Genomic DNA, 22,343 nt, shown 5'->3' on the forward strand with positions numbered 1-22,343 from the left:
ACCTCCCACTCGTGCTTCTGGAACAAATACCTCAACCCTGCCAGCAGACGGTAGGAATTGGGGGGGAGCTGAAATGGGGCCAACCCCACATAGTTAAGGAAATCAGCAAAATACTGATCCAGTGGAAGGATGGCCCCTGCCTTAAAATGTTCACCGCTCCAGGCCGCGAACGACTCGTCGAGCGGCGCACAGCTCCGCTCGCCATCTGAAGCAGGTCGGGCCACTACGGATGCTTTCCCCAGGGCAATGTTGTGGGAAATGAAGATTTTGTTAATCTTCACCTGGTCGGTTATCTTCGAGACGATCCTCTCCGCCTCAAAGAATGCATCAGGGGCCACCTCGACCTCCTTCTCCATTGCCGGCCCGAAGCGGGGGATCGGGGAGCTAGGCATCGCCGCCTTCCCTCTGTCCTGCTGGGAGGCCGAGCTGCTGACGTTCCTCTGTGGGAGATTTCTCTTTGGAGCCATCTGGTTGCCTAACAAACAAAAGAAAACATTTCAAAAAAGGCGACCCAAGCATGAGGAAAAAGCAATTATTATTTGCACGAGCTGAGGTAAGCTCAGCCCGTGGAGAGTGGGACCACGCGGTTCGATGAACACGCGCCTGTGCTCCCAACAGATCCCCGATTACTCGGGATTCGTGTGTCAGGAGGGTCAGGATAGAATTTTCCTTGGGGGGAAAGTTTCAGTAGACAGAAAATTGCAAAACCGCATGTGAGGCGTGTTCCCTAAGCTACCCGGTTTTGCACCCAAAATTCCCAAAACTCCTACCCAGAAAATTTTCCCCAAAAGCATCCTAAAACCCATACTCTTAAGTGGTTTCCTACAGCAAAGATACCCTAACTAAAAAGGGCTTTCACCCTCCGTATCCACAAAACCTAGTAAACCCTTGCATGTGGCCACGGTAAAATTTTTACCTATGCTACAGCGACAAATATTTTCAAAAAAGCACATGGTCAGGAAACTTACAGTGTGTGACTGGGGAGTGGATGGAAGTATCGCCTTGATAAAAGCTTCGTCGATGTATTGGCTTCCAAAGCTTTGAAGAAATCCGTGCGCCTAAGCTTCTTGAACGCTGAAAATGGCAATAACAGAGTAGAGGGTTTGTTCTTCTGAAATAAAGAGAGAAGAAGAAGAGGAGTTTGAAGCTTGAAATTTTTTGAATGAAAGGGTGGCCCATGCGTAGGGTGGCCACCCCTTTTTATATGCGTAAAGGATCACGTGTAGAGGGCCGTTGGATGGCCCTGATGAGGGATCCGAGGCCCTCCACTCGAAATACGAAACGACCGCTAGGCATAGGCTAGGCCATTAAATGCGGTTCTCGTAAGACGTACCGTCACCACCCACGATGTTCCACATATCAGGCGCCTGCGTAAAAAGTGGAATACGAAGAGTTCATGGGGAATTCCAAAAGCCCCCACTGTGGTCTTATATACGACGTAATATACCACGAGCAGGAGCTTGGGGGGCAGATGTACGCCTTGATTTTCCCACGGGCTGATTAGCAAGCTGAGCTGCGGCCTAACCATGATTACCTCATGATCATCCCCAGGGCCGGAGCTTCTGTCGTAGTGTCGTGCTTTCTTAGCTCGAGGAAGCCCCAAGAGCTCGCATTCACCGCCAAGGCCGGAGCAGGAATTCCGAAGGCCGAGGACCGAGCTAAGTATGAAGCTCGTGGTACGAACTTCGTATGGAGGCTGTGACCCTTTGTGAAGTCTGCACACGCAAGGTAAACGTGCATATATCAGGCATCACGTGTCTGATATCCCCCTGACTTCTCGGACACGCAGTAGGAACGTGCGTGTTCAGACACCCACGACTGGGTTGAACCGTGCGGCCCATTATCTCCTTACCTATCGATTTGACCACACTTATGTGTCAGGTTTAGGAATTAATCATGAATGTCACAGAATTGATACGACAAGTAAGAAGGTCACGGGATGACCTTCTTACCAACTTCCAGGTGCCTTCTCCTATAAATATGGAGACCCTGGGAGTTGATATAGGTGGGAAAAATAATCTCTTGTAAGAAATACTCTGTAATCAAATACTCAGTATAGATCAATAATATTGACTAGTGGAGTAGAAGGATTTTAACCTTCGAACCACTTAAAAACCGCGTCTTGAGTCACCTCTTTCATCCTCTAAGATCATATATCTATTTCGGTTCACCTTTAGCACTAATCCCTTTCTCTTCTTCTCTTAATTACCTGTTGGCAAAGAACCGCGTCAACAACGTCGTTGCACAGGTTTTCAAATCTCGAAGCGTGAGTCCCATCTTTTCTAGAGTGGACTTATAAAGGATATTGACTAAGCTCCCGTTATCTATCAAGACTCTGCGCAACCTTTGTTGGGAAGCTGAAATGTGATTACTAGAGGGTCGTTGTTGGAAAGCTAAACATACAAAGCATCTTCTTCTGTAAAAGTAATGGGTTGAGATTCAACCCTTTATTGCTTTGAAGCTCATGGTTCAGGCTCGTAGGGAGAATTGTTTCCAGTCTTGAGCACGTTCACATATCTCTTATGGGCATTTCTACCTGATCCAGCAAGGTGTGGGCCTCCGGAGATGGTTACCACATCCTCCCCATCTATTGGGGGAGGTTGATCATCCTCCCGTGTTCGGGAGGTGTTATTCTGTGGGGCAGGTTGCACCGAAGCTTCCCTCTGTCTAGCTGACGCCTGAGTGGTATTTCAGTATCTTATGTATTTTTCGAAATATCCTCTTGAGATCACGCCCTCGATCTCATCTTTTAGTTGTTGACACTTATCAGTGGTATGTCCGACGCCCCTGTGGAACTTGCAGTACTTGTTGGTTTCTCTCTTTGACTTTTGATTTCGCATTGGCTCAGGTCGCCTAAACGGTCCCTGATTCTCATTTGCGACAAAGATATTCTCCCGAGTTTCAGTGAGCTCGGTGTAAACCGTATAAATGGAGAAGTACTTGTCTCCTTTCTTCTTTTTCCCCTCGTCCGCCTTTGAGTTATTCCCTTCATTTTTATTTCTTTTTGAAGGGTTATCTCTTGAGGGTCAAGACGTTGATGGGGTAGCCAAGGTCGAGGCTGAGTTAACATTCGTCGTTGTAGTTATAATAGGCTGAGGGGTCAGTTTTAATGCTGACCTCACCTCTTCTACATTGACGAATCTCTGATCCCTTTTGTTGAACTCGGTTATTGTTCTTATCGGTTTTTTTTACATATCATCCCAAAGGGAACTTCCTGTAAATATACCATCTCGAACAACCATAAGATGACCACTATCATCAACATTACGGGATCGTGCCACCTATATGTTAAACCTCGCCAAGTAGCTTTTTAATGATTCTCTTGCCTTTTGCCTGACATTGGTTGAGGCCTTAGGCCTGACACCTACCATGGCCTTCAATTGTTTTTTAAATTCCTTTGCCAATTATTCCCAAGCCGAGATTGAATATCTTCTAAATTTATCGAACCATTTTTTCGCTGGTCTTGTCAAAGTATTTGGAAATAACATGCATCTGAGCTCGTAGCCAACGTTGCTGGCTCACATGATGGTGTTAAATGTGCTAAGATGGTTGTACGGGTCTGAGTTCCCGTCAAAAGGAGGTACTGTTGGGTTTTATGCCCTTATAAAATCATGTCAGAGATGTAATACAATTTCATATTGTTAATAAAAGTTGTATAAATCATTTAGTTTGATAACCGTGTTTCTTGTTTGTTTTATTACATGATTATTGAAATAATACAAACATTTATAAAATTCCGAACAAATGGAAAGTTACAATTATAGTGACTAGGTCACAATGGATTATAGTTGTAATTATATGTTCAAAAGAACGAGTCCTAAGATTAGATCAATGCATTGGATTTTAAGATATGATCTACTTACACATTTGGGGTGTGATGTCTTGTCCAAAGCATTGACCAAGTAGATAAAATCTGATGTATTTGGTTACATCGAACTAAGACCGATATTGATTATTGATTGATAAATAAGTATCGTTGTTATTGAATCTAATCAATGTCACAATGTTGACCATATGTGTAACGCCCTAAACTCCAGGGACCGTTACGGTGTGCATTTTGAATAGTGCTAAACTCGCTAATCGAGTCATCTGGCCATAATCATGTAATTAAGTATGATTAGCAGTTTAGGGTTAAAATTTTTGGTTAAGATATAGCGTTTCACTAAAATGTTTACTGTATACATTAGAATCCCAAAAATATAATTTAAAGGTTAATTACAAGAAAATATTTACAACTAGTCGATCTAAGCGGAAAAATTGGGTTTAACCCTAGTTCCTCTGTCAACCCTCGGCCGTGGCAGTCGAGCAGCCGCATATGTACACATCGTCACCTAAGCTCTCCAACTTAAGGATGGTCCAGCTTTCTTTTGCCTTTACCTGCACCATATAGCACCCGTGAGCCGAAGCCCAGCAAGAAAACTCAATATGCTCATGAACAGTAATAACATGTTACAAAATTATAATGTGCATGCCTAGCAATGATAGCCCTATTCATGCATGCAAATAAGTTCAGATAATGATGGGGGATCCATGATGGGGGATCCTGCCCACCTAAATGGAAGACTATCAATTCAATCCTAATCAGATGAGTGATTTAACACTTTGAGGTTTTGTTAACCATGATGGAGCGTATAGCTCTAATCAGATGAGTGATTTAACACTTGAGGTTATGTTAACCATAATGAGCGACTGATGAGCCAGTAACTAACTTTAACAAGATGAGTGACTGATGAGTAGTCACTAGCTTAAACAGATGCATGACTGATGAGTAGTCACTAGCTTAAACAGATGAGGGACTGATGAGTAGTCACTACCTTAAACAGATGAGTGACTAATGAGTAGTCACTAGCTTAAATAGATGAGTGACTGATGAGTAGTCACTGACTTAAACAGATGAGTGACTGATGAGTAGTCACTGGCTTAAACAGATGAGTGACTGATGAGTAGTCACTGGCTTAAACAGATGAGTGACTGATGAGTAGTCACTAGCTTAAATAGATGAGTGACTGATGAGTAGTCACTACGGGGCTCAACACCCATAGCCATGTGACGATGCAGTCACCTGGGCCTTCTGGCCCTGGCTCTAAATGACTAGCCATAGGCTAGACACGCTCTTTTAGTTTTCATCAAACTTGAGGTCGGTCCGGCATTAATTCTCATTGTTGACGCCGTTTTTTGTCAACTTTAAAAGGAGAGCAATTAAACAAGAATATATAAGAGGAAATGAAATAAGAAGATGAAAACCAGATCTTTTTATGTGGTTCAACAGTTAAATCTGCCTAGTCCACGAGTCTGTGTTATTAACCCTTGGGAGTCTTCTGGAAACTTTCAAAGGATAGTTGCCTAGAGTTTTCTCTCAAGATCTCAAAACTTCGGTCCTTTACAAATGGAGTTTCCTTCTCTATTTATCGAGAAAGTTTCAGAATTCATTCCCACATATTTCAGGAAGATATTCTGTAATTCAAATGATATAATGCCATTTAATGCATTATTTGCCACATACACGGTAACATCCCATAAAACGTGGGATTGGTTAACAAATTACATAATATCCCTTAAACATAGGGATTCTATAACAATAAATACATTCACTCGAAATCCTAATACAGTTTAGTGGCTGGATTAGTAGGCTGGGAGGACCATAATTGTTTAATTATGCCATTAAATGATTATATGCATGTTTATGTGAATTATATTATAATATGATGTTAAATGCATGCATGTGGGTCCACATTTGATTGTTAGGGTATTTTGGTAATTTGGCCCGTTGAGGGCATATTTATGTATTTTGGTGCATATTGTGATTTATGGATGAGATCCCATTATTATGGGGATATATTCGAGTTATTCGGCATGAGACGGTCTTATATTGCCAATTGGCGGTTTTGTCATAATGGGGTCATTTATTGGGATATTGGATAATGAGAATGTTTATTTGATGATAAATTGGGAGTTATTGAGACAAGGAGGAAATTCTGGGAGTTTTAACTATTATGTCCCCCGGGGTGTTTTCGGGACCCCGAGCATTAGGTTTTATTTGAGGTTATTTAAGCCTGAAGTAGTTCATCAGATAGAACCGTACGTTAAAAACACTTTTTCTCTCTCCCGTTAACCTTTGTGACATTCGAGGAAATTTTGAAGAAATCTTGAGTTCTAGGAGTCAGAATCAAGCGAGGATCGAGGCATAGCGATCCTAGGAAAGATTAGAAGCTTCTTGACTGAAGGATTTAACGAGAAACAACCCAATCAAAGGTAATCTAAGCTTTAAGTTTTGAGTTTTTAGAGTTTCTAAGCTTTGAATTGGATTTTATGAATCGATGAGTTTCTGGTTCATTTGAGCCTCGGGATTTGATGATTTTGGATCATTGGGATGTTTGGGAACTTTGATTTTTGGATTTGGAAGTATTTAGGTATGTTTTTGGAAGGTTTAGGATGGGACAAAACGAGGTTATGGCTGGTTTCTGGGTGGGAGCCGCGACCCAAGCTCGAAGAAGCAGGAGGAGGAGTTTTGGGTGTGCTGGGCGCCACGACACTGAGTAGTGGGTGCCGTGGCCCTTGCTCCTAGGGTGGCTGGGGGCCGCGGCTCATGGTTCCAGGGCCACGGCTCATGGATGGTTTTGAAGCTGTTTGGGTGTTTTGATCATGGGAACTCTGTTTTAGGCCTCGGGGTCATTCCTACTACCCGAATTAGTGGGATTCGATGTCCCGGAGGCTAGATCTTGGTTCGGTAACCCTTGTTATTCAATTTATTGATGGTATCCCATATTTGGTTATGACTAGGTGACCGCTAAGGAACTAAAAGATTGATCATTCTCAAGGGTCGTTCTTATACTAATTCTCGCTCGAATCAGGGGTAAGAAAACCGCACCCCATATGTGACATGCATGGTTATTCATGAGGCATGTTGAATGTTTAAATGTGGACATGGATTGATTATTGAATGCTTAGAAATTTTTTCTCACTTGTGCATGGTACTGACTAAATAGTCAGAATTGGCAAATGTGTCAATATCAACTGTGAAGCTGTGACTCATTAGTCAAGTTCGGCAGTGGTATTGGGCAATGGTCACACAGTGCTCACTCATAAGTTAGGGACGACCTTAGCGTGTTCAATGCAAGCCAACAAAGATTAGATCTAATTGACATTTGCATTAAATGACTCAGAAGAACGTTAATGCCAGACCAACCTCAAGTTTGATGAATATTATAAGCGTTTGTCTAGCCAAAGGCTAGTTACTTAGAGCCATAGTGACTACTTAGTCACATGGCTGTGGGTGCTGAGCCCCGTGTGACTTACCCAGCAGTCACTCATCTGTTTAAGCTAGTGGCTTACCCAGCAGTCACTCATCTGTTTAAGTTAGTAAATTACCTAGCAGTCACTCATATGTTTTAGCTAGTGACTTGTTCGTCAGTCACTCATTATGGTTTACCAGAACCTCAAGTGTTGAATCACTCATTTGATTAAGAGCTATAAGATCCTTCATGGTTAGTGTAACCATAAAGTGATATTCACTCATCTGTTCAGAGCTATAAGCTCTGTATGATTTTCATGATCATCATTTGATGTTGTATGTTTGCATTATTGTGTTTTCTTACTGGACTTTGGCTCATGGGTGCTATGTTGTGCAGGTAAAGGGAAAGAAAAGCTCACCCAGCCTTGAGTGGAGAGCTTAGGTGGTGCTGTGTACATATGCGGCCGCTTGACCACCACGGCCAAGGAGTTTTCAAAGGAACTAGGGGGTTTACCCTATTTTTGCCGCTTAGGTCGGCGGGTTTGTATATTTGAAACTGTAATGACCATTTTGAGTTGTAAATAACTTGTAAATGTTTTTATGGGCCCCTGAACAGTTTTATGTTTTAAATAAAATATATCATTTTCTTTTGATTGATTTTCCACCTTAGCCTGTTAATAACACCTAGAAGCACGTTTTTAACCAATGAACTCGGGTAGCGAGTTAAATTCACGGTTCACCGTAACTGTTCTGGGGTAAATAGGGCGTTACAACTTGAGTGCTTTTGTACCATGCCCACATCTATTCATCTGCCACCTTTATGTCGCCATTGTCACGTCTGTGCCCATTCTTTCGATCAAATATCAAGATCGGCCAATGATCCAGATCGGTTTGTCGTTTGACATTCTTTATGGTCTATAAATATACCCATACCATTTTCTTCCCCTCACTTTCGTATTTTAAAATTTCAAAGAAAAAAGAAAAAACCAAAACCCAAACTTTGTCCTATTCTTACATGTTTTCCAAACCGAGAAAGCAAAACAAATTTGGTTTGTTCGACTCCGTGAGATCATCCTTGCAACCACTCCTCTAGTCGTCAATCTCTCTGTATTCACAAGTCACCGTGTGTAAGTTCCTGTTCTTGATCCCATGTGTTTATATATATTTTTCGTTTTTACATTTCTATGTCCCTGTTGCACCGTGAGCATATTTGCTAGTTTTGTACTAGGATATTTGTAGCAATTAGTAATTTCAACCGCATAGTTTAGCTGATACTGCACAATCTTTGGGTTCAATTTTTTTTTGAGATCATGGGTTTCAAACCCAGATTTAGTGTAGAGGATGCGAATGTGGCTTTTTTATTGTTATTTCTTGCTTACGGGTAATGTACCGTGTAGACCAAGAAATGGGGTACTTACTTAGGGTTTTAAATTGCACGTTTACCAAAATTATCACCTTTTTGAGTAACTGTCAATTTTTTCTCTAAAAATACGGGATTCATAAAATGAACCCACTTTCCCTTCTCTGCGTCAAATACACAATAAGGCTCGGGGGTTCCTTCAAATTTATCCCGTTCCTTCGAGATTGCGATCTCGATCGAGCATATTCCGTGATTTCAAGCCTTCGAGCTCGCATCACCTAGAATTTTATTCTTTATCCCTTGTGTGCGTGGCCCTCACCATTTTCTTTCTTTCTAGATGTCGCAGAATCTTGAAAAACGGTGGGGGTCAGTGCTCGCAACTCCCTATTCTTCGACAACTCCAAGCCCTGAATCGCCCTTTACCCGAAATCAGCGGCTAATTCGCGAGCATAAAGTGAGGTGTGAACAAGAAGATATTCGAGCTCACTTTTGACGTCAAATCGACGAGGTTGAGGAGAGGAAAAGGAAAAAACTTCGGGTCACTATCTATCCAAACACAGGCTCCAAGCTTAGACTGATCCCTCTTGACCCTACACTCAAAGTAACCGTTGCCTTCTGTAGAGTCCAAGAACTTTATTTAGCTAGTTAGATAGTAGTAGTAATAGTTGTAGTATGTTTATGACTGTGGATTTTGGTTCAAATCGGGACATAGTTGGACACTCGTAGTAACACTTGTAGATTTTCTAAGTTTAACCTATAGTTTAAGAATATTAATTATAACCTAAGGTTTGATTAATATGACTGATTATGAAGGTGATAATTATTATACTATAAGGTTTAGATAGACCCAATAAGATAATAACACTTGTCATGTGTAGGTTTAATGAGAAATTAAGTATTTTTGAGGAAAAAGTTTATTAAGAGTAATATTTGAACATACTAGGGTCTGCCAGCAGCTTTGAAATCGTTAAAGGACTTAGTCAATGTTGTTTACTCAATTCAAATTAGGTTGAAAAAAGTGTAATTACGTGTATAATATTTCAGCGCATGTCGATATATCGCAGCTCTAGGGGGTGATATATCGCCATACGGGGATACAAAAAACATGTAGCTTCCCACGACCACCTCGACGGGCGGGCATATGAAGCCAGGCGATATATCACCTATAGTGGGCGATATATCGGCCCATGAGCATGATTTTTGAACTATTTTGAAATCGAGCTCATTTTAATCCTTAACCTCTTGATAAGTCCAGCATCTTTCTAACCAAGTCTTCAGCCTCTGCTGAACGATTATTCAAATGTTTTTCAATTAAAAAGCCATTATTTTATTCAAGTTAAATGAAGATCTTTTCATTCTTGAACTCTATAAATAGGATCTAGTACCCAGCCGTTTCTTCATTCATCAAGCTGAGTTCAGAGCCTACAAGCTGCTAGGATTACTTTAGAGTGCTAAACACTTGGGTTGGGGTTATAAGCTTAATCATTATAAACTTAATAAACACTTGGGAAGTAAGGTTTATAGTATATTTCAGTTCGAGGTGTAGTTCGGTCATAGAAGCATTCAAGGTATTCCAAATTCTAGATCATTTATGTATTGTTTCTTTAAGTTCTTATAGTTTTTCTACTCAAATCCTAACTCGTATTCTCTATTCTTGGTTAGGCACCTAAGATCTTGAACGTAAGATTCTTGTTGGTAAGTATCATTTCGATGGTGTAGTTATTCTTTTCATCTCTATTCCTTAGTATACTCACTTCTCTATTATGGTATTTAGGAGTGTTCCAAAATCCCGACTTTGTTCTCATCATCCCGGTATATTGGTAAGGAAAATAGGATAGTTTTATATGTTTATATGTTATGTTGATATGTTATAATAAGTTATGCTATAGTATGTTATGTTATGTTTTCTTATGTTTCAAGGTTATGATTTACCCTACCTCAGATATTAGACAGGGGATGTAGATGGGTTATCATAAACCTACCATGTGATCTAACCTACCTCAGATATTAGAAAGGGGAAGTAGATGGTTTATCACATGTTTTATTGGCCATTAATAGTATAGTCTTATATGATGTACGATTTTATAGATATATGTTATATGTTTATAGCTTATAGTTATGTGTATGATATGTTTCATGCTTGTAGTAGATTTTCCTTGATGGGCATTAGGCTCACTCCTTTATGTTTTGTATGTGCAGGAAAATAGCTATGGCGGCGGGAAGATTCTTGGCAGCTTGGGGATGTGTATTGAGGCAGGATGAAATCGGTGGATTGAGTGTTCGATTCGAGGATGAAGTCGCCTCCTAGTTTTTTTTTTTAAGAATTATTTTTTTCATGTATTTTCTGCACTTAATTTGTAAACCGATTATCTAAAGTATGTTATGTTTTTTATTTTAAAAACAATGGGATCCCATATCCTACTTTGAATTTTATGTAGTTTAACATTTGTTTTACAAGTTTTAATAAAGTTATGTTTATTTCATATGTACGTTTTCTTAAGATTAGTATAGTAGTTTCTAATGGTCCAAGTTTAGAATAGTTGGGTCGTTACACCTTCAAGCCTGGTGACCTTGTATTCTCGCTGATGGAGGATTCATCAAATCGTCCGTCCATCTCGCAGCCAACTGCTATTCCTTCCTCAAGGGAGGAATTTTTCGAGGTCGGGCATTACTGGAGCTCGATTTCTTTGCAAGGGAAAATCTTCGAGATCTTGGCCCTTCACGGTCTTGGACCATCCGGCTCACTGAGATGTCGAGCTCCCACCTCCAACGAGTGAAGTTGTAATGCCCCAAATTTCCTAATAAGGTTTAGGACCTTGATTAGGAGGTCGGGAGGGCCATAATTGATTTATTATGCTATTAAATTATTATATGCATGTTTAGGTGTATTAAATATGCATGTGAACCCATTTTTGATTAATTGGGTGATTTTCATATTTTGGCCATTTCGGGCATATTTGGCATATATGTGATATGTGTGTGGTTCTTTATTATTATTTGGTTATGCTAGGGTTACTCAGCACGAGATGATCCTAGGAGGTAAGCTAGTGGGAAATTTACAACAGGATTTATACTTGACTCGGAGTGAGTCAAGGGGTATTTAGTGCATTACTGGGTTATTGGGTAATGGGAATAAATATTTGATGATAAATTGGGAGTTAGTAAGTTCAGGGGGAAATTCTGGAGGTTTTGACTATTTTTCCCCCGGGGTTGTTTTCGGGACCTCGATCGTTAGGATTTGTTTGAGGCAACTTAAGCTTGAAGTAACCTGTTAAGAAATAAAAAGAACGTTCAGTAAGTTCTCTCTCCCTCTAAGTTCCATTTTTGTCTCCCGATCGCATTTTCGAAGGAAACTTAAGTTCTAGGACTCGGATTCAAGCGAGGATTGAGGCATAGCGATCCTAGGGAAGATTAGAAGCTTATTAGCCGGAGGATTTTGTTGGGTAACAACTTAATCGAAGGTAATCCAAGTTTTTAAGCTTGAATTGGACTTTGTGTTTTGATGAGTTTTTGATTGATTTGAGACACGGGTTTTGTTGATTTTGGATCATGGGGATGTTTGGGAACTTTGATTTTTGAGTTTGGAGGTGTTTGGATAGGTTTTAAAAAGAAGAAAATGAGGAAAAATGGCTGGTTTGTGGTTGGGTCGTAGCCTTGTTCTAGGGCGCTGCAGCCCAAGCTTATTGAAGAAGGAGGAGGCTTTGTTAGGGGGGCGGGCCGCGACATGGTGCATGGAGGGCCGCGGCGCTTAAGGGGAAAATTGCCCATAATTGTGTTTTTGTCATGGGAACTTAACTCTAAGGGCCTAGGATCGACCCTACTTCCTAGTTGAGTGGGATTCGACATCCTGGAGGCTTGGGTTGGGTTTAGAAGTATTTATTTACTCATTTTGATGAGGTTTTATATTATGGTTGTGACTAGGTTTTCACTAGGAGCTTGGAATCAGGATCGTGCTTGTGGCTCCTTTATTGGTAACCTGTGCTTGGACCAAAGGTAAGAAAACTGCATCCCGTATATGACATGCATGGTTGTTATTGAGGCATGTCGAGTGTTTAAATGTGATGCATGTGATGCATGAGAAACATGTGGTTAGGGCATGCCATGAATGTTAAATGTGAGATTGGTCAGAGCTTGAGTCTTTGTGTTTGTGCATGATTCTAATTATGCTAGCAATTGTTAAGTAAGCATGCTGAATGCCCTGTATTCGGATATTTGACATATGATATATGACTGGTAGCATTGCTTACTTGTGCGTGTTGCTGACCTAAGAGTCAGAAGCGGTATAAGCATCATGAACGTAGAGCCGATAAAAGATTAGATCTAATCGATATCTGCATTGAATGACTCATATGGAGCATTAGTGCTGGACCGACCCTAAGTTCGATGAACATCAGCATTGAATGACTTATATGGTGCATTAGTGCTGGACCGACCCTAAGTTCGATGAAAATTATAAGTGCTTGCCTGGTTCTATGACTAGTTACTCAGAGTCGGGGCCAAAGGCCCAGGTGACCCTATCGTCACATGGCTAAAGGAGCGGTACCCACAGTTGTGACCCTATGGTCACTCCATTTTTTGCCTAGTCCTATGACTAGTTACTCAGGGCCAGGGCCAGAGGCCTAGGTGACTATTTTGTCACATGGCTAAGGGAACGAAATCCCACGTTAGTGACTCTATGGTCACTTGGTAGGTTTATTTTGGTAACTATTTCATCATATACCTATCTTGTTTAAGCTAGTGAAAGGATCACTTATTTGTAAAGCCCAGGTGACCGTATTGTCACATGGCTAATGGGAATAGAGCCCACCTTAGTGACTTTTACAACTGTCACTCTTCTATTTAGGGCTACAAGCCCAGCATGGTTACTGGAACCACCAGTGTTAAATCACTCATCTGATTAGGATTGACTTGATAGTCATCCACTCAGGAGGGCAGGATTCCTTATCCTGGATACCCATTATTATTTGAACTTATTTGCATGCGTGATGAAGGCTATTATTGCTAGGCATGCACTTTATGATTTAATAGCATGATATTACTGATCATGAGCATATTGAGTTTTCTTGCTGGGCTTCGGCTCACGGGTGCTATGTGGTGTAGGTAAAGGCAAAAGAAAGTTGGACCATTCTTGAGTTTGAGATCTTAAGTGACGATGTGTACATATGTAGCAGCTCGATCGCCACGGCTGAGGGTTGAAAGAGGAACTAGGGTTAAACCCTGTTTTGCCGCTTAGATCGGCTGGTTGTAAATATTTTCTTGTAATAAACCTTTAAATTATATTTTTGGGATCCCAATGTATACAGTAAACGTTATAGTGAAACGTTATATCTTCACCAAAATTTTTAATCCCTAAACTGCTAATCATACTTAGTTACACGATTATGGCCAAATGACTCGGTTAGCGAGTTTAGCACTGTTTAAAATGCGCACTGTAACAGTCCCTAGAGTTTAGGGCGTTACAGAAGTTGTTACTTCCCGGGGGATGGTCGTCTTGACAATAAACTGAAGTTCGCAGCCTGGAGTCGCGAGCATATGAAGCCAGGGGCTCTACTGCCCGTGAAGTCCTTTTTTAAGGACTTTTTGGATTTTTTTGGACTCGTGCCCTTCCAACTCCAGACCAATTCATACAGGGTTTTGTCAGCCCTAAGGTCGCTGTACCAAAAACTGAAGTGGGAAGGACCTTCGCCAAGGCAAATCTTGTATCTCTTTTGCCTGAAAAGCAACCCTCCCGAGCTCGGGGAGGATATGGCTTCTATTACTTGTCGAGCTATCCCAAGGAGAAGAAGATCTTTGAGGACATGCCCAGCCATCCCCCTAACTTCAAGCTAGCCTTCTTTTGGACAGACGACCTGGCTCCCTCAAAGTTTTATTCGTTCAAATGAATTCGTAAGTATATGACCCTTTTTTCATTCATGCTCGATTAATGCTTAGGCTAGAACTAATTGTAATGTATTCGATTCTTCAGCCAATTATCATCATCCTACCCCTACGGACGCAATGAAGGAGCACAAGGAAGTTCTGCTCCAGTTGCCATATGGTAGGCGCTCCCTGTCTTATCTTCTTCATGAAGATAAGCTTCGAGCCTGCGGCCTTTTGGAGCATGGATAGTCGACGGATGACATCGCCTACCAGAAGTACACCATGTGGGAGTATGTACCACTCCCTACTTTAAAACTTCCTCCAAGGCAGAGGTCAACGAGCTCGAGGGCTCGATCCCCAGCCCGCCGTGATCGGAGTCCATGTTCGGGGAATGATGCCAACGACAAGGTTTCGAGCTCGAGTGACAGAGGTAAAGTCATCCTCAGCCCGGCCTTGTGGTCTCCTTCCCTTCTAAAATATAGACTCAACACCTTGATCCTATTCTCGGATTATAGGGATAATTTCCATGTATGGTCTTGGGTAGATGATAGGGTCCATAGATTCGATAGCTGGCTGGGGAAATACCAAACAATGTATAGTCCGAATGAAGTTTGGGATGGGATAACCGTTCAGTATGGAAAAAATGACTATAGGGACCTTTCGAGGTTAACTTCCATGTATAGGGAAGGGACTCCCCCTGCCTCCTCTGAAGATAGGGGGATTACCTGGTCACCGAGCACGAGCTCGGGGGAGAGTTCCAGTTAGTTTTCTTATCACTTGTCTATTTGTTTCCATTAACTGTTTGCTTCACATTTACTTTAGCATTTTAAGCTCGTTTACTAATGTGATTTGGCTATGCAAGAAATATGGACTCTTACCTCGAAACGATGCTCAACAGCCACTCGGGAGCCAAGCAAAGTAAGCGCCTGAGAGTGTCACAAAAAGCTGGTCGGCCTGCTAAAGTCCCCAAAAGAACCGAGGTGACTCCTCCTCCTCCGGCCCCTAAGGCCCGAGCCAAGTCATGACCTCCGACTCCCAGATCAGGGTTCTTGCAGAAGTTGTTCCTTCAAAGTCTCCTGCCATCCAAACCCTTCAAATGACTGCACCTGCTCCGAAGAAGCCGGTTCCCGCTCGGAAATGCCTGCTGTCAATTTCGACTCATTCTGATGAGTACATCATTGACAACGCTGCGAGGACTCACGGAGCCACTCTTGGCTTGGATGTCCTATCTCGAGTGGGCCAAAGCTTCAGCAATCTTGGGGCTCCTCAGTGGCAATTCCTGGTCAACGCTCGGGACTCCAGTGTCCTTTACGACAAGAGTACCAAGCTCATCTCCTCGATAATTTGTCTTACTTTGTTATTTGTTTGAGTTTTACTTGGAACATGCTCTGACTTAATTTGTTTGTGTACTAGGCTCTCGCTACAGTTGCTCAGCTGAATTACAAGCTGAACAACAAGGTTCATGTGAGCATGTCTTATGCTCAGGAGTCAAAGAATCTCCAACTTAAGCTCACTGATGAGTTTAAAGCTGCCAAGTCAAAGCTGGAGGCTGAGCTCGAAGAGTGGAACTTGAGGATCAAAGAGCTCGAGGAGAAGAGCTCCAGGGTCAAGGAGCTTGAAAAGCTAAACGCCAAGCTCGAGGAGGAGAAAAAGGCCACCTTCGAGATAATGAAGGGTGAAAAGGCTCGCTTCCTCGAAGAATTTTAGCAAAGGAAGGATCGAGCTGTGGATATGGCCATGTACAGGATCTGGGCCAACAATGTCGATCTCGACACAAGCTTCTTGGGTACCTTGGAGGGTGTTGTGCAAAATAGATACTAAGTGCAAGTGTACACTGTCAACAAGTAATAAGGTGATAAGAACCCAATATCGTATCCACAAGGATTGTTTTTAAGCTTAAAATTGTGAAATTAAAGTTTAGCAAAATGATTAAAAGTAAAAGAACCAAACTCAAATTGAAGTGGAAGTTGATTTTTAATATTCAATTAAAAATAACTAACAGCTGAATTTAAAGTCTAAATTAATGGGATGCAATATGTAAATCAGCTAGTAATGAAATGGTAAGCTAGGATAATTAATTCCCCCTGTTTTTCAATTCTTGGAAGCAATGCTATGAAAATGCTGCGGCATTCCTGACAGTTTATTAATCCAGAATTCTCATCAAGTCCCCAAGTTTCTGTCGAAATCAAATGGGTTTAACTCTCTAATTAAATTACTTATTTCTAAGTTAATTTAATTTCGAGAAATTCCTATCAAGCACCAATTCTATTAGATTATGCAAGGCAAAGATATATGTCTATACCCTCACAAAATTAAAATCCAAGAATTTAATCATGCACCATTCAAGTCTTTTGTCTAATAATTAAAATCCTTGTCAGCAATCTTAATTGTTTCAATCATTTACTAAAGGTGATCAAGCAATAGTAAATATTAAGCATGGAAATTACTTGAATGAATAAACTTCAATTAGCATTAAGCATCAATAGAAAAGTTCACAATTGCATAACAAGGTTCCTTAATTACCCTAACTTTAAGAGAGTTAGTTCATAACTTTAAACACAAAATAACCTGTTGACTGTGTTTTTAGCCAACGACGTGAGAACGTCAATAACGATAAGCCTTCAAGAGAATATAAATGACAACAGACAGTTTAATCAATGAAAGTAAATAACACAAGAGATTTTATAGTGGTTCAGCCCCGATCAGTCGGTAATAGCCTAATCCACTTAGAGATTTTATTACTTTATTCACACTCAAGATCAGATGAACCAGTGTCAACTGAGTTTCTTCAGTGTAAATATTCAAGAATACAAAAAGGGATTCTCTCAAGAAAAACACACTTTCTCTCTCTAGAACTCAGCCTAATTCTCAATTTTTCAAAAGTCCTTTTTCGATCCCATCAACCCTCTATTTATAGGATTGGGATCCTTAACTGATATCCCCTTCAGATAGGGATATTTTATTATTCATATTATATTTTAAATTACAAGAAATATTTAAAATACAACAGATTCCTCAATTTGAGTGAGGAATGAGAGATTCCCGCGGTGCCCAGACCGATTCTTACTGAAGTCGTTTCCGGGAATTTGACGTAGTTTAGTTTGTTTTGTTGATGATTATCGTCTTCTGGTCGGACATATGCATGTTGGACACCTGCATACGGACCATACCCCTTACTCTCCTTGGACCAAGATCCGACCACAACCCCACTTGGTTCTCCTCGGACCAAGGTCCAAGCCACATGCATTGGCTCTCCTCGGACATGGTCCGAGCCAACCTTTTTGAGCATTCCTCGGACTAGGGTCCGATCGGACCCGTTGTTACCTTCTCCTCGGACTAGGGTCCGAGGCAATCATCCTTGCCTCTCCTTGGACTAGGGTCCGAGGCAATTCTTTGGCACATATGTATGGACTCTCCTCGGACATGGTCCGAGCCAATTACCTAAGGCTCTCCTCGGACATGGTCCGAGCCAATCACCTAGGAGGCTCCCCTCGGACATGGTTCGAGCCAAGCACTTGGTTCCTTCAACTAAGGTCCGATCGGACCTTTTGTGGCCTCTCCTTTGCCAAGGTATAAGTCCATCTCTTGGCATGCATGGGACCTCTCCTCGGACTTGGTCCGAGCCAACCCCCTATGAAGCCCACCTCGGACATGGTCCGAGCCAATCACCTAAGAGGTTCTCCTCGGACATGGTCCGAGCCAAGCATTTAGGGGCTCCTCGGACTAAGGTCCGAGCCAAGCATTTGGTTCCTCAAACTAAGGTCCGATCGGACCTGTTGCGACTTTACCTTGGGCCAAAGTCCAAACCCATCTCTTAAGCTCCTTGGACTTGGGTTTGAACCAAACACTTGGGCTCCTCGGACTAGGGTTCGAGCCAAGCACACCTTAGCCCAAGTATTCTCCTCGGGTGTATTTGGCTTGACTATGGCATCTCTCAAGTAGTCCAAATTCTTCACTGATGCATTGGGCTACTGCTAAGCCAGATCACCCAACTAATCCATGTCACGTGTCAATTTTACTGCCACATCATCCTTTTCAAATTTTGGGATAACATAACCCAGCTTGTAATCATCCATAATCAAAATAAATGCAAGAAATAATTAAGTTCCAAGATAGGAAGGAGAGAAAAAAAAAAGCCAAGATTAGTAAGGAGTGTCCCCCTAATAACCCTTCTCTTTTTGTCTTCTTCCTTCCAATCCTCTCTCTTCCCTTCTTCCCTCCTTTAATGACTGCCCAAAATGGAGGTATTTTTTGCACAGGCGGCTGGGCTTCTTTTCTGTCTTCAGCTGTTATCCCTAATTGGAAAGGATGATACCCCTTAGTCTAGGTCACTTCCTTCCCTCATATGTCACGTGGGCCTCTTTTTTTTCTCCTCCTTTTAATTCTTTTTTTTGTCTTTTTGCCCCCTTTACCATAAATGGGTCCAAGGCCAAATGAAGCCCAATAATCTCTTCTCTTTACCAAGCAGCCTAGTTTAAATAATCCCCAAAGTGAGCTGGTAAGTGGTTTCCACGTGGGTCATCCAAACAAGCTAGCTGGCAGTACGTCATGCTGCTGAAATGCTGCAGCATTTCCTCCTGCTGAAACCATTTAACACTTAAATCTCTTTCCAAATGACCAAAATTCCACCACCACCTGCCAAAATAAGAATTTCACACTTAAGGATATATTTTTCCAGCTAAATACTAGTATATAATATTATTTTATTATATTTTAATATTTGACAAAACAAAGATAAAGAATCTATAAAACACTCTAACCCACTCTTTCTTGATAAAATTACAAGTTTAAGCGCATAAAAATAACTCTAATTCCTAGAGTTATCAGAGGGCAAGCTCGTGGCTAAGTGGTAAGCTCGACTGGAGGTGGAGGAAGCCGAGGAGGAAGCTGAGACGGCTAAGGAGGGGTCGAATTCCCTCAAGGGGGATGCTCCTGCTTCCTAGAGACTCGATCATGAGCTGCGTCCCATTAAAATTTTTGTAATAGTTAGAAATTTTTCCATTTTTATGCTTTCGAGGCAAACAAAATTTACAGCTCGTAAAAGAGCTATTTTTTTTTTGTTTATCCAAGCTTACACTTGATATTCTTAATGTTATGCTTGACTTTTCATTAATATTTTTGCCTTACATTTCTCAGATTGAAATATTTTAAGCAATTTATATTAAATTTTTGCCTTTTATGTTTGTTGGATTTCAGCTCGAGTTTTGATGCATTCATGCATAGTTTACTCGATGTATCCACATTCTATCTCGTTTTGTGTCAAGGTTAGATCTTACTTTTACCACGCACTCAAAATTACTTAAGTGGTATGTAAGATAGGTAGTTTAGTTATATCTTGCTTTTTATAGTCACTTTTCCTCTTCCTCGAGTAGTTCCTTGAGGTTATGAGGTCGAAACTTTTGTTGCAAAATACTCCAGTCTCGATATCGACTTAGCTCGAAGTAGGTTTATCTTTTTCCCACTTGTGTCGATCAGTTTTAGCTGGTTTGTTCTAAACCTATTTAGGTCGTGTTTGGTTTGTAATCCATACACTTGTATACTTTTAATCTAGTTATGTCTAGATCATATTAGCTCGTGTATCTGGTTATGTCCAGACACTCATTTCTAAATAATCTGGTTACGTCCAAATTACTTTAGCTCGCGTGTCTGGTTATGTCCAGACACTCATTTCGAGCATATACTTATAACTTCTAAGTCAGGTTAATTATCCAGACATTTTAATGTTATTTATTTTTTCAAACTTAAGGTATGTATACCACTGATGCCCCCTTAATACCCTCTGAGTGTGACCATAGGTTATTAAATTAAGAGAGTTTGCAAAAATTCAACATATAAGAACAAGAATGACTGTTGATAGTAAGGTCAGAATCAAATATTTTATTAATATAAATTTTGCAAACACAGACATGATTGGTTATAATGAGACATCATCCCTACACTATTGATAGTAAGGTCGTAGATGCTCGCCATTCCAAGCTCGCGGTACCAATTCTCCGTTTAATCTTGCCAATTTATAGACTCCAGGTCGAATAATTGACTTGATCTGGTAGTGTCCTTCGCAATTAGGTCCAAGTACGCCCGCAACTGGGTCCCTTGTAGCTAGGAACACACGCCTTAACACCAAGTTTCCCAATCCAAACTTCCTATCACGAACCTTTTTATTAAAATATCGGGTAGCTCGCTGCTGATATGCTGCATTTCTCAGTTGAGCTTCATCTCTCCTTTCTTCAATAAGGTCTAGACTTACTTCGAGCTGGGATTGGTTTGAGGCTTGATCATAAGCATGGCTACGGATCGTGGGTATTTCGAATTCGATTGGTAACATGGCCTCGCACCCATATGCCAGGGAAAATGGGGTATGCCCTGTTGAAGTGCGAGCTGTAGTTCGATATGCCCACAAAACTTGGGGTAACTCTTCGGGCCATTTTCCCTTAGCTTCTTCTAACCGCTTCTTCATAGAACTCTTGAGATTTTTATTTACCGCTTCGACCTGGCCGCTTGCTTGGGGATGGGAACGAAGGAAAAACTTTTTATTATTCCATTTTTTCACAAAACTGTTTAAATAATTCACTGTCGAATTGAGTACTGTTATCTGATACAATTTTCCTTGGCATTCCATATTGGCAGATGGTGTTTTTACCACAAAGTCCAGGACTTTTTTCAAGGTAATTGTTGCCAAGGGTTCAGCCTTGGTCCATTTTTTAAAATAATCGACCGCGACCACAGCATACTTTACTCCACCTTTGCCGGTTGGCAATGGTCCTATGAGATCGATTCCCCATACCGTAAATGGCCATGGGGAGGTCATCATGGTTAGCCCGGATGGTGGAGCTCGCGGAATTGTAGCGAATCGCTGGCATTTATCACATTTCTTGACATACTCAAATACATCTGCTTTGACAGTGGGCCAGAAGTATCCTTGTCTTATAATTTTCTTTGATATGCTATGCCCCCAGTGTGGTCTCCACAAAACCCCTCATGAATTTCGTCTAGGATTTTCTTTGCCTCGGGTGGAGTCACACATCGGAGTAACGGCATAGAATATCCTCTCCAATATAACCTCCCCTCCATAATAGTATATCTCGGGATTTGATACATAAATTTCCGAGCCTTATTCCGTTCTGCTGGGAGAATGTCAGTTTCGAAGTAATCAATTATTGGGGTCATCCAGGTTAGTTTGAAGTCAATCATGCATACGTCTTCCCCCTCAGGCTCACTGATAATGGGAGTCGACAGGTACTCTATTGGTACTACGTTTAGCGTGTCAGCTTCGTTGGATGTGGCGAGCCTGGCTAAGGCATCCGCATTTGAGTTTTGATCTTGGGGAACTTGCTCTATGGCATAGAACTCGAAATGTTTGAGTGCGGCCTTAGCTTTTTTAAATATGCAGCCATTCTTATGCCACGTGCCTGATATTCCCCTAGAATCTGGTTAACTACAAACTGTGAGTCACTGTAGCAGTGTATTGCTTTGGCCTTGAGTTCCTTGGCTATTCAGAGTCTTGCCAATAGAGCTTCATACTCAGCCTCATTATAAGATGCTTCGAAGCTGAACCTTAAGGTGGAGTGAAATCGATTTCCTATTGGAGTGATCAATATGATTCTTGCCCTCGATCCATTTTCGTTGGAAGATCCATCGACATAAAGTTTCCACAACTCGAGGGCTGGGGTTGTAACTTCGTCATCGGATACTCGAGCACACTCCATGATGAAGTCTGCCAGAGTCTGCCCCTTTATGGTCATTCTCGGATGATAAGTGATCTCGAACTGTCCGAGTTCAACAACCCATTTCAATAATATGCCCGAGGCCTCTGGTTTGGACAAGACTTGTCGCAGTGGTTGGTCAGTCAACATATGGATAGGGTGTGCTTGGAAGTAAGGTTGGAGCTTTCGA

The sequence above is a fragment of the Humulus lupulus genome, chromosome 5, assembly GCF_963169125.1.
Source record: "Humulus lupulus chromosome 5, drHumLupu1.1, whole genome shotgun sequence".
Taxonomy (NCBI): Eukaryota; Viridiplantae; Streptophyta; class Magnoliopsida; order Rosales; family Cannabaceae; genus Humulus; species Humulus lupulus.